Source organism: Tenrec ecaudatus, chromosome 5 (genome assembly GCF_050624435.1).
Source record: "Tenrec ecaudatus isolate mTenEca1 chromosome 5, mTenEca1.hap1, whole genome shotgun sequence".
Taxonomy (NCBI): Eukaryota; Metazoa; Chordata; class Mammalia; order Afrosoricida; family Tenrecidae; genus Tenrec; species Tenrec ecaudatus.
The window spans coordinates 154,193,496-154,208,442 of record NC_134534.1 but is presented as its reverse complement, the minus strand read 5'-3'; the positions used below and the strand labels follow the sequence as shown (position 1 = coordinate 154,208,442).

The 14,947-nt window shown below is 40.6% G+C and overlaps 1 non-coding gene across 1 annotated transcript; it reads left to right on the top strand.

The window, feature by feature from the left end:
• Positions 1-411: 411 nt before the first annotated feature.
• On the top strand, positions 412-545 carry LOC142449580 (U8 small nucleolar RNA). The gene has a single exon (XR_012784718.1). It is a non-coding gene; the product is annotated as a U8 small nucleolar RNA (small nucleolar RNA).
• Positions 546-14,947: the final 14,402 nt, after the last annotated feature.

Genomic DNA, 14,947 nt, shown 5'->3' with positions numbered 1-14,947 from the left:
TGTACAATTACGCTCCTCCTACCTATCTGAGTTATTCCTCCTTCATCAACACACGCTCATTGCCCGCTAAGTCAATGTACTATCTAGCCTTTTGAATTTATCTTGTCAATTGGATACCATATGGATAGTTTTAAAAGAGTACAATCCTCAAAGATGACATTTTTTTTCAAGTTCAGATAATTTATTGTTCAGTTTTAAGAAGATTTCTGCTTTGGTTTTGTTTTTAGTTTAAAGGCAATAGTATCAAGGGTTGACTAGTTCCCATGGCCCTACGAAGCTTCCTTGTTTGTGGAATGTAAACTTAATGTATGTGTTAGTCTGGGCAAACTAGGGAAACAAATCCACAGAAACTCACATGTATAAGAGAGAGTTTTACATAAGGGGTACATGTACATTAAGAAAGCATCCCAATCGTCAGTAAGCTTAATCCTTACCTGTTCCTCCTTTTGGAGAACAGAGATAAGTGATGATTGGAGCTCTCATGATACGCGATTAGCATCTCCCTGTGAGCAGGACTCACAACATCCTGTTTGTTCCCATCTAATTAAAAAAAAAAAAAAGCATCCCAAACCAGTGCTGTCCAAGCCCATAAGTCCATCATTAGCCCATATGTCTGACTCCAATCTACAAAGTCCTCCTCAATCTCACAAAACATACACGATGATGCTGAATGCAGGGGGATCACAGGCCAGTGGGTAGAAAGCCTTTGGATCCAGTGGCATTGTAAGCATCTCAGTGCTGGCAGGGGGTCTCCACGTGGATGCTCCAGCACCCACGGTTGCATCAGTGTAGGTCCCTGTGGCTTCTCCTCAGGGATGTCTCACAGGAAGTAAGCCTTGTCAGCTGCACCCTGGTCCGACCATCACAAAGCAAGAGACCTGAGACACTAGAAAGGCAAGGATCACAGTGCCATGTATCGCTCCACCCTTCAATTAATCCCACATGTGTTTATCGGCCAGGTTGGCACAATAAACCTTAACTATCTCAATGTGTATATATATATATATATATATATAAAATATATTTGAATCTCCTAAATTTGGGATTATTTTATTTAAGATGAGGTCCAATATTTCCAAATATTTTGTTATTAATTACTGGAATGAAGTCATCGGGTCTTAAGTGATCTAACAAATAGCTAATATTCACTATGAAACTATAAATCTGAAACAAGAGTATGTGCTATCTTGTCTTCCAAAGTATGGACATCACCATGCATTAGCGTTTTGAATGGGCAACACGTGATTTTGACTCATTGATTTTACACACACGTGGCCTCTACTGTATGCTATTACACTGACCAAAATCTCACTTATTTTGAAAACAAAATCCCTGTCGATTAATTCTTCAGATTCCATTGCAATGGAAACAGGCATAAATCTATTTATAATTTTGTGCATTTAATTCATCACGTAACTTTTATGCTAAGGCCAAGAAAAAAGCACTTGTGATTTCTTATGTGAAGGTCTGCTCCCCAGGTCAGGACCACACTGTTCAGGTTAAAAACAATTGGAAGGATTCACCCTGATGGCTGACAATGCAGTTTCACGATAGCACTTAAAGGAGCATGACAGCAGCTGTGAAATCTTGGAATTTCTCCCCTCTCCTCTATGACACCTTGATAAGGCAATTATAGCATAATTACCTTAACAAGTGGCATTACAGGAAATTATTGTCATTCTCCTGTTAAAATAACACATAATCATTGGCAAGTGAATTCTAGAATCCCCAATCAGCATCTCATTACCTGCAGTTGGCTCTGAAATGAGCACAATTGGTGGGCAAGATGTGACAAGGCCTTTGAAGAAGAAAAATATGAAAGAGACGGTTTGGAAAATCAACAGAAATACAACCAGGTTAACCCCCCAGTGATCAAATTTACAGTTAAACAACAACATTTACTGGTAGTTGAAAAACCCTGTAAACCTGGCATCTTCTTTTGTTTTCCCTAAATGTTTGTTTCACATTCCTGCCATCTTGGTTTTTTCCAAGACAGTTGCACTGTCCTATGAAGCTGCAAATTGTGAAGTTAGGTTGTGTAAGTGACAACATTCTCAATTGCATGTCACTTCAATGAAAACATTTATTTAAACCATTCACTTCGGTATCCAACATTTTGCTGCCAAAGGCAGTTCTGTTTTAACAGACACCACTTAAAAATAAGTCCTTATAAATCATCCAGTGTCTCCTAAGATTCAACTTTTTATAAAAGATCTCAAATGAATGCAATTTACTGAAAGACACCATTAGAGATCTGAAGTTTATTTAATATGCAAAGAAGAGGAAAATATTCACCCCAAACAGATGTAGGGTAGTGAATTGTTTTCATATTGCCTTTCCTGCCAGGACCTTAGAGCTCCCCAAAACTATTGGCTGGATCACCATCTTGCAAAAGATCATTCCACTGAATATTCAAATTCAGTGACTTTTAGTCCACAGGGAGGATTAGTGACTATCATTCAAATGAAATTATTTGTAATGTACCAAGAGGATTAGATTAATCCTCAATTACTGGTGCTGGTGGGAGGACCAGGCCTTGAAATTGATGGCCAGTAGGCTCCTGATATAATGGAGGCCTGGTAGCACAATGGTTATGTATTCAGTTGCTAACCAAAAGGTGGGTGGTTTGAATATACCTGCTGCTCCATTGGACAGCCATGTCTGCTTTTGTATGAAATAGTGTTTTAGAAATGCCAGGAAGGAGTGTTCCACACTCTCCTGTAGAGTCTCTATGAGGCAGAATAGATTTTATGATGTGGGTTTTGGGTTTTTTTGTTTATTTATTTTTAATTTTTGGGGGGTGCTGTTAGGCTTATGGGATAGTTAAGGTTTATTGTGCCAACCTGACCAATGAACACATGTGGGATTAATTGAAGGGGGGTGAGATAAATGGCTTGGTGAGCCTCACCTTTCTGGTCTCTTGCTTTGTGATAATCTGACCAGTGTGGGGATGCCTTAGACAGTTCTCTGCTTCAGCTGGCAAGGCTCACTTCCTGTGAGACATCCCTGAAGAGAAGCCACATGGACCTACCCTGATGCAGCCTTGGGTTCTGGAGAAGCCAAGTGGAGACCCCTGCCAGTCCTGAGATACTTCATGCTCATTGATTTGGTGTTCCTCCAGCATTCGGCATCACTGTGTATGGTTTGTGAGATGGAGGAGGACTTTGTAGATCGGTGTCAAACATATGGGCTAATGTCGGACTTAGGGGCTTGGTCAGCACTGGGTTGAGATGCTTTCTTAATATAAACTTACCCCTTATATACAACTCTCTCTTATAAAATATGAGTGTTTATAAATTGTGTTTCTCTCATCTACCCAAACTAACACAGCCTATAAAAGTTCATGAGAACATGAATTTAAAAGCAACAAAGCATTTCTACCAACTTTTTGAAGACTTGTGCATAAAAGCCAATTCCGCAGAGCCTCAGGCAGCCTCCACAACCCTGTACTCCTTTAAGCCTCCACCACTACTTTTCAAGAACAGTGTGAAGTAGAACTTGCCATTTAGATCAAGGATGGGGTTCTGGTGCTGAGACCCAGGCCCCAGAAGAAAGAGTGCATGAGACAGAGACAGCAGAGAGAGACAGCAGAGGTGAATCTGCCTGGCCCACAGGTTTGCCTACAGAGAAAGAGTTATTACAACATGTTCTAATAGGGCTTAAGCATGTCCCATTCCGGGGTTGCATTGAAGGATCCTGTGTAGAAGTGTTCAAGTCGAACAAGATGGCTCTGGGTAGGAGTCTTGCTAATGGAGTGGGTTCAAAGCTGGAACACTTACTCGTGCAGAGCAGGGGGGACTTGGATGTGTCCTGTGCAAGGGGCTCAGGTTTTTTCACCTGGGCAGTGAAGGCCTAAGCAGCCTGGTGACAAAAGGCCCTCCCGGGCGCAGGCAGCATGGTGTCACCAGCAGCCGAAGCTGGTGAGAGCAGCAGCCGAAGCGTGAGACCTTCTTGGCAGGTTGTCTTCCTCCTAGAAAGTCAAGGCCCAGAGACCCAGCAGCACAGCAGAGAAAGCCTCAGGCAACATGAGGTAACCAGGGGATCAGCAGTGGCGTGAACATAGCACCTGACCTGAACCACAACCTGCCTGTCCCTGGGTAACTTGTTATTGCTGCTAGGTGCCATAGAGTAATTTGGGGAAAGGAGAAACCACTCTTCTCCCAAGAACTGGTTGTTATTATTTAATAATCATTTGCTTTCCATGAATAAAAATAATGGCTTTCACATGACCAACATTGTATCTTATGATGACTTGATCACAGGTGAACGTATCCCCCATAGAATTGTTGAAGCCAGTGAGTATATGTATGTCATTTCTAGGAACCTTAAGATTATATGACAGACGGAACATACAGTAAGAGAAACTTACAATGCTCCCAGATAAAGCCGAGTCTTCCTGTGTCTTATTGGAAACTAATGGGGTAAAGCGAATGGTTTGCCATATTCATCGGCTTCTTTTCACAATGTACATATATATTTACACTGCCACCCTTTAACCTCATCAGCAGATGACCTTGGTTACATGTGTGCTGTGGCAGTTACATAATCTACTGTCTACTTGAGTGAAGGTGTGGAGTCTAGCCTGCCAATCAGGTCACAGCCAATGAGGCCTCTGTGTGGGCATGACCTTCTCCTGAGGATTCTGCCAATTCCTGTCTTCCTCCCTGGAAGCGAGACAAACTCTTTCTGCTTTAGCATTCCTGTTGACAAGCCACATGGAGCTATGCGGATGAAGCCAGAGCCTGGAGCTGGAGGAGCCAAATGAAGACCAATGCCATCACTGAGATGCTTCCATCATCACTGTATCCACAAGATTATCCAACCCTAGCTTCTGATATTCCTGCATTTGGCATCATTGCATGTATTACATGAGTCTGAAGAGGAATTTATAGACTGGTATCAGACTTATGAGCTAATATTGGATTTATGGACTTGATCTGTACTCTGCTGGGATGTCTTCTCAATATGCAATTGCTCTTTTATATAAAGCTCTCTCTTATACACATATGGGTGTTTATGAATTTGTTTCTCTAGTTAACCTGGACTTGCACATTTACAAATACACCAAGGGCAGAAAACAACCCCAACACATGGCTGATTATTTACTGCAAGACACCGGTTTCACTGGAAACTATTTCCACTCCTGGATTAACCATCTGCGTTAGATGAGAAATCAGATGCCACCGTTTTCAGTGAATAGTTTTTGAAAATAGATTACCTGGTCTTCCTTTCAAGATGTCACTGTATGAATTTGAACCTTCAGCCTTCCCATTAGCAGTTAAGCATGTTTAGCCTTTTTCCATCACCCAAGGCCTTCATGTGCATGAACAGATGAAATGGATGTTGACCTTTCCAAAGTATTTTCCAGGAAACCTGTAAAGAACAGACTCAACCCTTACAGGAAACTCAAAGCTAGTGTGAGTTCCACATTGCTTAATAAATAACAAAATGAACACTTTAATTCATCCTCTTTCAGGTGGTGAGGAAAAAATAAAAAGACACATGATCATAAGGGAAAAAAGATAAGCTCTTCCTTTCTTTGTATGCTAACTCCAGGTCAAGGGTGATATAATTAAAAAATATAGTTTGCCAGATATTGTAGTTTACAATGAGTTCTCTGGTTTGTTTTTCTCTTTTAATGGAGAGTTCAGAGTGACCTTACTGGTTTAAATTAATTAAACCTTAGGTGTGTACACTGTCTATGAGTATACCTTTTTGCAGATTATTGTTGTTAGGAGCCATCAAGTCAGTGCCTCATCAATATGATCCTATGTACAACCAAGTGAAACAATGTGCAGTCCTGGGCCACTCTCATGGTGCTCCCAGGTTTGAGTCAGTTGTTGACTGTTAATGTGCTCATCTACTTTTACTGACCTTCTATTTTACCAAGCATGATACCCTTTGTAGACACTGATGCCTCATGATAGATTACATGCACCATCACCAGGTGTGCAGTGAACTGTTGCAGTCTGTGATTTTTGTTTAGCAAAGTATGTTATGTGTAGAAATACAGCCCCTAAAGCCAGGCCTCCTGAATTCAAGTGCAAACTCTATCTCTTTTGTCAAGTTATAACCTTGAATTCCTTAAACTCCTTTTGTTTCCTTTTTTTCCCCCATCTGTACAAAGTATTTGAGACACCGTCTTGCCATCCTCATTTCTAAGGAGCATTCTGACTCTACCTCCTATAAGACAAATATGTTTTTTGTTCTGGAAGTCCATGGCATATTCACTATTCTTTACCGTCACATAATCCAGAGTCGTCAATTCTTATTCCATCTTCCTTATTCAAGGCCTAGCATTCACACACATGGGAGGATATTGGAAACACCAAAATTCAGGTCCAGACCACTATGGAGCAGTGATCGACTTGATAAAGTTTTTCTACACTTGGTCTTTGTATTTCCCTCCAATTGGTCGGGCTTATATGGAGTGGGTTTGCTTCCTCTTTTCCTGGTGGTTCTGGGTAAGAGAGGGTTGAGGAAGATGCTGACAAGATTAAGTGATTTCCTTTGAGTAATTGTTAATAGGGATAATTATGATTGTAAAAACTTGGAATGCTAATGGAGGCAGGCAGGCAGGAAGAAGGGATTCTCTTTTTTGTTTAAACATCTCTTATGCAGCATTAAAATTGTGTTAGTCTGGATAAACTAGAGAAACAAATTCATATAAACTCATATGGATATAAGAAAGAGGCTTATATACAAAAGCAATTGAATATTAAGAAAACATCCCAGCCCATTCCAGATCAAATCCATCAGTCCAATACCAATCTATAAAATTCTCTTCAGTCTCACAAAACACATGCAATGATGCTGAATGCAGGACAATCACAGGCCAGTGGGTAGAAAGTCTTTGGATCCAGTAGCGTTAAAAGCATCTCAGCACTGGCAGGGGTCTCCATGTCGCTGCTCCAGCACCCACAGCTGAATCAGTGTAGGTCCATGTGGCTTCTCAGGGATGTCACGCAGGAAGTGAGCAGAGTCTCCCCTGTCTCCAGGAAGGAAAAACCAGATTTCCCGTAATTCTCAGGAGAAAGCCATGCCCACACAGAGGTCTCATTGGCTATGATCTGATTGACAGGCTAGACTCCACCTGTGTTAGACAGGGTTCTCTGGAGAGACAAAACCAGATTTCTAATAATTATATATATTATATATTGCTAATAATTATATATATAAGTATATATATATTTATACCGATAGATATATAACACAAGAAAGAAACAGTTAAATTATAAAGCAGTACAAATGGCTCAGTGCAACTCATTCCCGTGAGAGAGTTGTGAGACACTGGCAGTCCTTCAAGTCTTGAGGGCCGCCAGGTAGTCCTCTGTAGAGAGATTCAGGCTATCTCACTATCCTGGCACAGGCAGCCAGACCACCAACAGTCAGTCCCCAGCTCAAGAGATATAAATTCCAATTGTGTGGCGAAGCAGATCTTGAAGGAACCTCAAATTAGAGTGACACAGTCCACAGGCTAAGTGTCCCACAGGTAGTGTAGCTTGCAAATTGAGGCACACTAGTCCGATGATCAAAGAACGAGAGACAAGAAAGGCAAGGCTCACCGAGCCATTCATCTCTCTGCCCTTCAATTAATCCCACATGTGTTTATTGGCCAGGCTGGCACAATAAACTAACTACCTCGCCACCCCTACACTCTTAATTCTGAAATTAACAAGCGATTATATAACTATCACAAGTATATAAAACTTCAGTTTGTTTTATGAAATACAACTTCTAGCACTTTGGGGAGGTTAGTAGGGAAGAAACGGCAAGGACTTGAAATTGAGAATGTGGACAGCATCTCACTCATATACTCATTTTCAGATAGAAAAGAATCCTTTACCCTCTCTTTAGTCATAGAGGAGAGTTTGAGTCTCAGATTCTCTTTCTTAGAAGCAAAGGCCAGGCTGCCTTTTACAACAGTGAATCACAGTTAAACCCAGACCCCCAAGCTCAAACCAGTCATTCCACTCAGCATAGACAAAAGACAGAAAAGCCGGTTCTAGCCTCTCCTAGGGGAGAAATCACTGTCTTCCTCCATTAAGAAATAAATAAATAAAGTAAATCCATTGCTTTTCTCTTTTCCAAGTGGCCAATATTAGGGTTGTCTATGAAGTCAATGCTTACTTAGCTCACTGATAGTCCTGAAGCAATTGCTGTGGCAGGATTCCGATGTCAGGTTTTCAAGCCTCACACACTCATCCTTTCTTTCCCAAATAGTCAGTATTCATCCATGTTCCTCACCTCTTACAGGAATGGAAATTTATGGGGCGGGGGGGGGGGCACTAGGGTATCATCCAATGGTGGTTTTTCAGTTTCCTTGGTTCTTCTGCACCCATGTCGTACATGATTTTGCTTTGCTAGTCTTTGATCTCTGTCCTGTAGTTATCAGTTCACGGATCATGGGTGCAGCCTCTATTAATTTCAGTACATCATTTCCACAGGTTGTACATAAATCCTCAGTCCGGCAGCACAAGCTATTAGTCCATCTGTATAACCCTCAACTCTATCAACGTGGTCAATTGAAGGCAAACCGAATTCTACTCTAGGTTGAACCAGCATCACGTTGGGGTGTACATTCTTCTGCTTTGCCTTCAATCCCTGTATAGGCTTCCAAGCAGCCTTCCCCTAGCTCATTCAGATAACCCACCATGCCATAGTCTGGTTTGTCCACCTGGACTTGCAAAGCCTGCTGAAGAGTACTCAAATACTACCTCAAGGTATTTTTAACCTTTCCACCAAAGGCGAGGTCAATTTGGTCCTGTTTTATTATCCATTCTACTCTGCTCAGTCACTTGACTTATGTATTTCATCCATGTACATTGAGTGTTGTTGTTGATAGGTATGCACGTATTGCTCTTATTTTGCTGTATGATTTTTGTGGTTTTCATTTGTTTCTCAAAACTTTCTGTAATGAGGTAATTTTGTGTATGTTTTTCCTCGTCTACCCCCACCCCCCACCCCCTGCCACCTTTGCTGTTGTTTTACTATTTACTAGGCCTTTATGTTGTTCTCTTTTTCATTTGATGAGACTTATTCATTGTCTTTACATTTACCTTATTTATTAATTTTCTCCCAAGTTAAAGAAGGATGTCCATCCTTGAAATTTACTCGACTTCCTCTCTATTAGCATGTCCTGTGCCTATACTATTGTGCCTTTTCTCTTCTGAATTGCCTTCTGTTGAGGATTGATATCATTGGTTTCCAATTTTCAGTTGTATCAGTTTATTCTACTTTGTTTACTATGATTCTTGGGTTGACTTCTGGGCTTTATTGTCTTGTAGGTTGGTTTCAGCTTAATGTCAGCTGTTGTTGTTGGTTCTGCCTGAGGACCTCTCTTTTCATTTTTTATAATCTTGGTCTTGTTATATATTCCTTTAATTTCTCCCGTCCTAGAGGTGACCTTCTTTCTTTAGCACAATATGTTATTTTTATTTGTTTGGTTTCATTGATGTTATTAGCTGTGGTCAAGTTGGACCTCACTACATGGTGACCCCATGCACGATGTAGCAAAATAATAAGGCGACTTCAAAGAAAATTAAAGAACCTCATGAAGAAAGAGCACAGTAATAAAGATCTCTCCCTGAAAATCACTGCCATCTAGCCGAGGTTGACTCACAGCCACCTTATCAGGCAGCATAGAACTAGAACTGCCTCTGAGTTTCCCAATCTGGAACTGTTTGCAGGAGAAGACATTAAGTCCCAACCAAAGTCTGGAGCTCAGCTGACCCACCTCACACATAAACATCCTCTGGGTGTCAGTGAAGGCTTGCCTGATACTACGATATTGAAGTTTTTGTAGTGTTTCTGGACTCAAATGGCCTATAAAAAATGACCTGGAAGTCTCTGTCTTTGTGTGTGTGTGTGTGTGTGTGTGTGTGTGTGTGTGTTGTGTGTTCTCCAAATATCTGTAAGTTCCGCTTTACGGCCATTTTCAGTGTTCTGGAATATGTACCATCTATGAGCTGGGCTGCTAGATTTAAGGTGGGGGGCTCACACCCACCAGCCATTTGATGGCAGAAAAATGAGACTGCATGAATACATAAAGAGTTATAGTCTCACAAACCCTATGTCGGTTGGCTATGAGTTGGAATCAACTTGATGACAATGGTTTTGGTTTGAGAATTGGTACCCCTAGGGAAAAGGATTGCCATCTTTTAAAATCTGAGCAAGGTATTACTGACCATACCTACACCCCTAATGAAATTTACCTGCTGAAAAGTATGACCGCCATTAGAGAAGTGAGCAGATCACCAATCAATTATGGGTGAATAAGGAATTTTTAAAGTTACTTTTCAGAAAAGGTCCAGGAAGTTTCATAAGTGCTTCTAGAGTAAGCAATCAGGGGAATTATACTTTGGAATTAGATCTCAACAAAGCATCCCTTTCTATGATGTGCCTGACATTATCACTAGGTATCCAAAAGAGGGGTTTCACAAGCACATATATGCTCTCGCATGTTATAGCAGCACAGTTCACAATAGCAAGAAGCTGGAAACATCCCAATTCCATCTTAATCCATGCCATGAATGGATAAAGAACTATGGTACATACATACAATGGAATACTATGCATCCCTAAAAATCAGGAACAAATGATGAAGGCCCTCATGGTTATGAGATGTAAATAAAAATTAGATGTAAATAAATCTTAATATACATTCTCATGACTGAACCCAGTCCCTCCAATAACCCGCCATAAAGGAATTGTCCTAAAGGAGCTGCCATGAAAGATAGCTATCTGCTTTACCTGGAGCTTACCTATAGATAAGAGCAATCAGATTCAATTGCCAATCCTATCCTAATGTGTAGCAAATTCTCTTCTGATGTCTTTTTCTGATACTGATCATAGATTTTTCCCCTGGGAAGGGCTCAGGAACATCCTAGGCTGAGCTAGCTCAGGAACATACAATGCCAAGCCCCTGATTCACTCCATAGCCTGCGTATTATGTTACCCATTCACTCTATTACATGTTCACTATATTACCTATGTGTTATATTTTGAAAGATTTCTAATCCCCATGATTATGTACACCCGTTGAAAAAAAATACATTTACTCTCTTGGTCCTGACATAGAGACAAGGAGCCCTTGCTTGTGTCCTGCTGTATATATGTCTGTATTATTTTCTATAAACACTAACATTACTCCTCAGGACTCATCCAACAGTTGAGGGCTGGTCCTCTGATACGGGTGGTGATGTCTAAGGTAGGAGAACCAGCATACCTTAGCTTAAAGGCAGCCCCAAACATGAGACACATTAGTGAGGCTCTTACCGACTATCTAATTGGATCAGATGTGCATGATTAACACTGGAGAAGACTGGCAGAACATCTTTCCATCTCACCTCACCTAAATTTTAAAGCCATCAAATTATGAACAAATAAAATATTATTGTAGGTCAGTTTAAGGATGGAATATAAAAGAATAATCACCCCACTGTTGGTGGACTTTTAGTTATGTATCCATGGCGATACTTAAGCAATGAGAATTGAAATTCCATACCACTATTAGGCATACACTCCAAAGAAACATGAACTCGAACAAGTGGATGCATGCTGCCCCGTGTAGTTCACAATAGAAAGAAACTGGAAGCAGCTGAACTGTCCCACAGTGCAAGAATGGATAAAGAAAGTATGGTACAAACACACAGTGGAGTACTATGCCTTCCTAAAATGCAGTGATGAAAACATGAAACACCACGTGACACACTGAACGAAGTTAGACAATCACAAAAGGACAAATACTGTTTGACTCCACTACTATGAAGAAAAACCAAGTAAACAAATCTTAGGGACCAAATCCCAAACAACGAAGTAGAAGTCTGCCAAGCAGTCATGAACTATCATCACTCCTGATCTGGACTGGGCTGGGATGTTTTTGTAATATATCATTACTCCTTGATACAAAGCTCTTTCTTACACACACATAAGTATCCCTGGATTTGTTTCTCTAGTCAACCCGGACAAGCACATTAGGTTGTCTTGGGAATGGGGCACTAGGGAAACAAATCATGAAGCTGGAGAGTGGATGTTTTTTGGACCTCTGCCTCATGGTAATTATTCTTCTTTGGCTAGCAGACTCAGATATGGCTATGCAGTTTACTGGGTTGTTATCTGCAAAGAATATGACAAGTTAAAGTTTCGATTATTTTGTTTGGTTATTCCTGTTTGAAATGGCAAAAATGAATGTGATTAATGTATATTTTGAGCTCAGGGGCCGAAATCAGCCCTTGAATTCCTCCAAGACCATGCTGCTTAGTGAAAATGGCTGACAGAGGTCAAAATGGCTGACAGAATGCCCTGGCTTGCTACAGTCAGAGGCCTAAGGCCATATTTTGTATCAGTGGAATAGTTTAGATAAGGATTAAGATAAAATAGATAAGGATTGAACTTACTGTTTTAAAAATTGAGTTTAGGGTCTGATTCTATTATGTTTATACTGATTTCTTCTGCTGATTTCTATTGATAGAATAATTGATAGAAATGATTATAGGAAAGTAGTGAGAGTTTTAAGCTCACTGTTTCAGTCACCAATTAGAATCTTTAAATGGGCATAGGACATACTTGCAAAGAACTCTCTGAAAAGTTAAGTCTCACTCAGAGTCTTGAGTGTTCAGGTCACTCAAGAGCAAAGAGACATGCTTAGGAGGCTGTTGACAAATTGAAGAACAACAAGGAGCCCTTTGGTTTACTGAATTCTGAACCAGCGGTTTGTGCTAGAAGCTGGGAAAAAAAATAAAGAGCCCTGAAGAAACTCTCTTCTGTAGGACTGAACGTTAAAGGGAGCCTGTGGGCAACCTGAAGTGCTTGCTAGTGAACCACCTGGATCCACTTGTCTAGTGGACGTGGGAGAAATGCAACAATAAAGAGACTCGGGTTGAGTCTGGCCACTGACACCCATGGATCTGGTTCACGGGGACTAGAGGAGGAAATGAGAGTTGGTTGGCTGGTCTGAAGTTCATGTCCTAGCCCAAGGAGGCTAGGGTTGTTGAGAATTTGTGATGGAACCCATGGTCTAAAGGCAAAGCAGCCAACAGTCACACTGGTGAGGCTAAGTGAGGCAGCCCACATTGGCTTGACCAGAAGCCAGCCAGATGAAGAGAAGATTTTGGAGCCTGTGAAATGGTGCATATTCCTGCTGACTTTACGGATGGCATATCTTGACTTGACTTTACTTATGGCTACAGACTCACAAGGATCCTGGAATTAAGATTCTTTACATCAAAAACCATCTTTGTCTCCTCAAAGAATTTGGTTGATGTAAGTGGGCAGTATAGAAAATGGATACCAAAGGTGGGGTATAAAGGCATAAAGTGGCTGACTTACAGACATTCATAGGTGGGGGAATATATTCATAGGATCATAGGATTATGGTATAGAAGTTCACTTAACTGAAATTGTTAGGCACAGAATATTTTTCTTTTGTTCATTTATAGAATATTATGTTTAAATGAGTGTGGTAGTTATATCATCTGGTGTCAATTTGGGACTTGAGAGGATTAAGAGTGAAAGGGTGGTATCTAGTCGGTCAATAGGGTCATAACCAATGAAGCCTGTATGTGGGCATGGCCTTCTCCGGAGGATTCTGGAACTCCTGTATTTTCCTCCTTGGAAGCAGGAGACACACTCTCTCTGCTCACTCCCTGTGAGTCATTTCTGAGGAAAAGCCACATGAAGCTACCCTGAGGCAGTCAGAGTTTCGTTGCTGGAAGAACCATGTGGAGACCCCTGCCAGCACTGAGATGCTTACACTGTCACTGGATCCACAAGACTCCCAACCCACTGGCCTGTGGTCGTCCTGCATTCAGCGTCATTGCATGTGTTTCGTGAGTCTGAAGAGGACTTTATAGATTGGTATCGGACATATGGGCTAATATCAGACTTATGGACTTGATCTGGACTGGGTTGAGATATTTTCTCAATATTCAATTGCACTTGTATATAAACCTCTGTCTTATATATACACATATGAGTGACCATGAATTTGTTTCTCTAGTTTACCCGGACTAACACAATGAGGCTTGCACATTTTGAGCTGCATGCATTTTAGTTTTATCCTATTAGATACAAGTATGATTGTATTATTGTTTTGTTTATAAACTATGTATGACTAAAGAGTTATGTAGAAGTGTCAAGCTGACAAGGGGTTGTCTCTGGTAGTTATACAATTTCAGGTCGAATTGTTAAATAGGTTATAGGGTTGGAGTCTAGCCTGTCAATCAGGTCACAGCCGGATTGATGCCTCCTAGTGGGCGTGGCCTTCTCCTGAGGATCCTGAACAACACTATGCAGAATTCACTCCTTCCCCGAACTCATGTGTTCCTGGGTATGCACTCCCCATTAAAGAGCTACTTTCTTCAGGCTCTAGGGAGCCCAGTATAAGAAAGTGTTTTTTATTTTTGCTATTTTGTTATTTTGTTTTCAAAGAAAAATAACTGGTCTTTTGAAAGCTTATACAAAATTACCCTAAACTTACTTATTTGTTACATAGTAGATTGATGTGTGTACTTTGGAACATCAAAAGTTTTTCCTTTATTTAGTGTACTTTGAAAAGACCTGGGAATCACTGAAGCACTTTATTAGTCTATAATGAACCAATCATTCTAATGAACCAATCATCCATAATAACCAATATTTAACATATAATTATTTACACCTTTGCTAATAACACAGGAACTAATAAAAATCTTTGTGTAGGCAGAGTGAATACATTGGGTCACCTTGAAGATTATGTTATTAGATGGCCTCCAGCAGGTGCTCATTTCATCTGATTTTGTACCATTATTACTTATGTCTTACATTTCATCAAAGCATAGTAATTATGTAACATAGAAAATATATTCTCTGGAATATCATAAAATGATAATAATAGGCTTGGTGAACATAGGAATATGGTACCAGTCCTCTGCTTTCATGTTGTAATAAATAAATACCTAGGAATTAT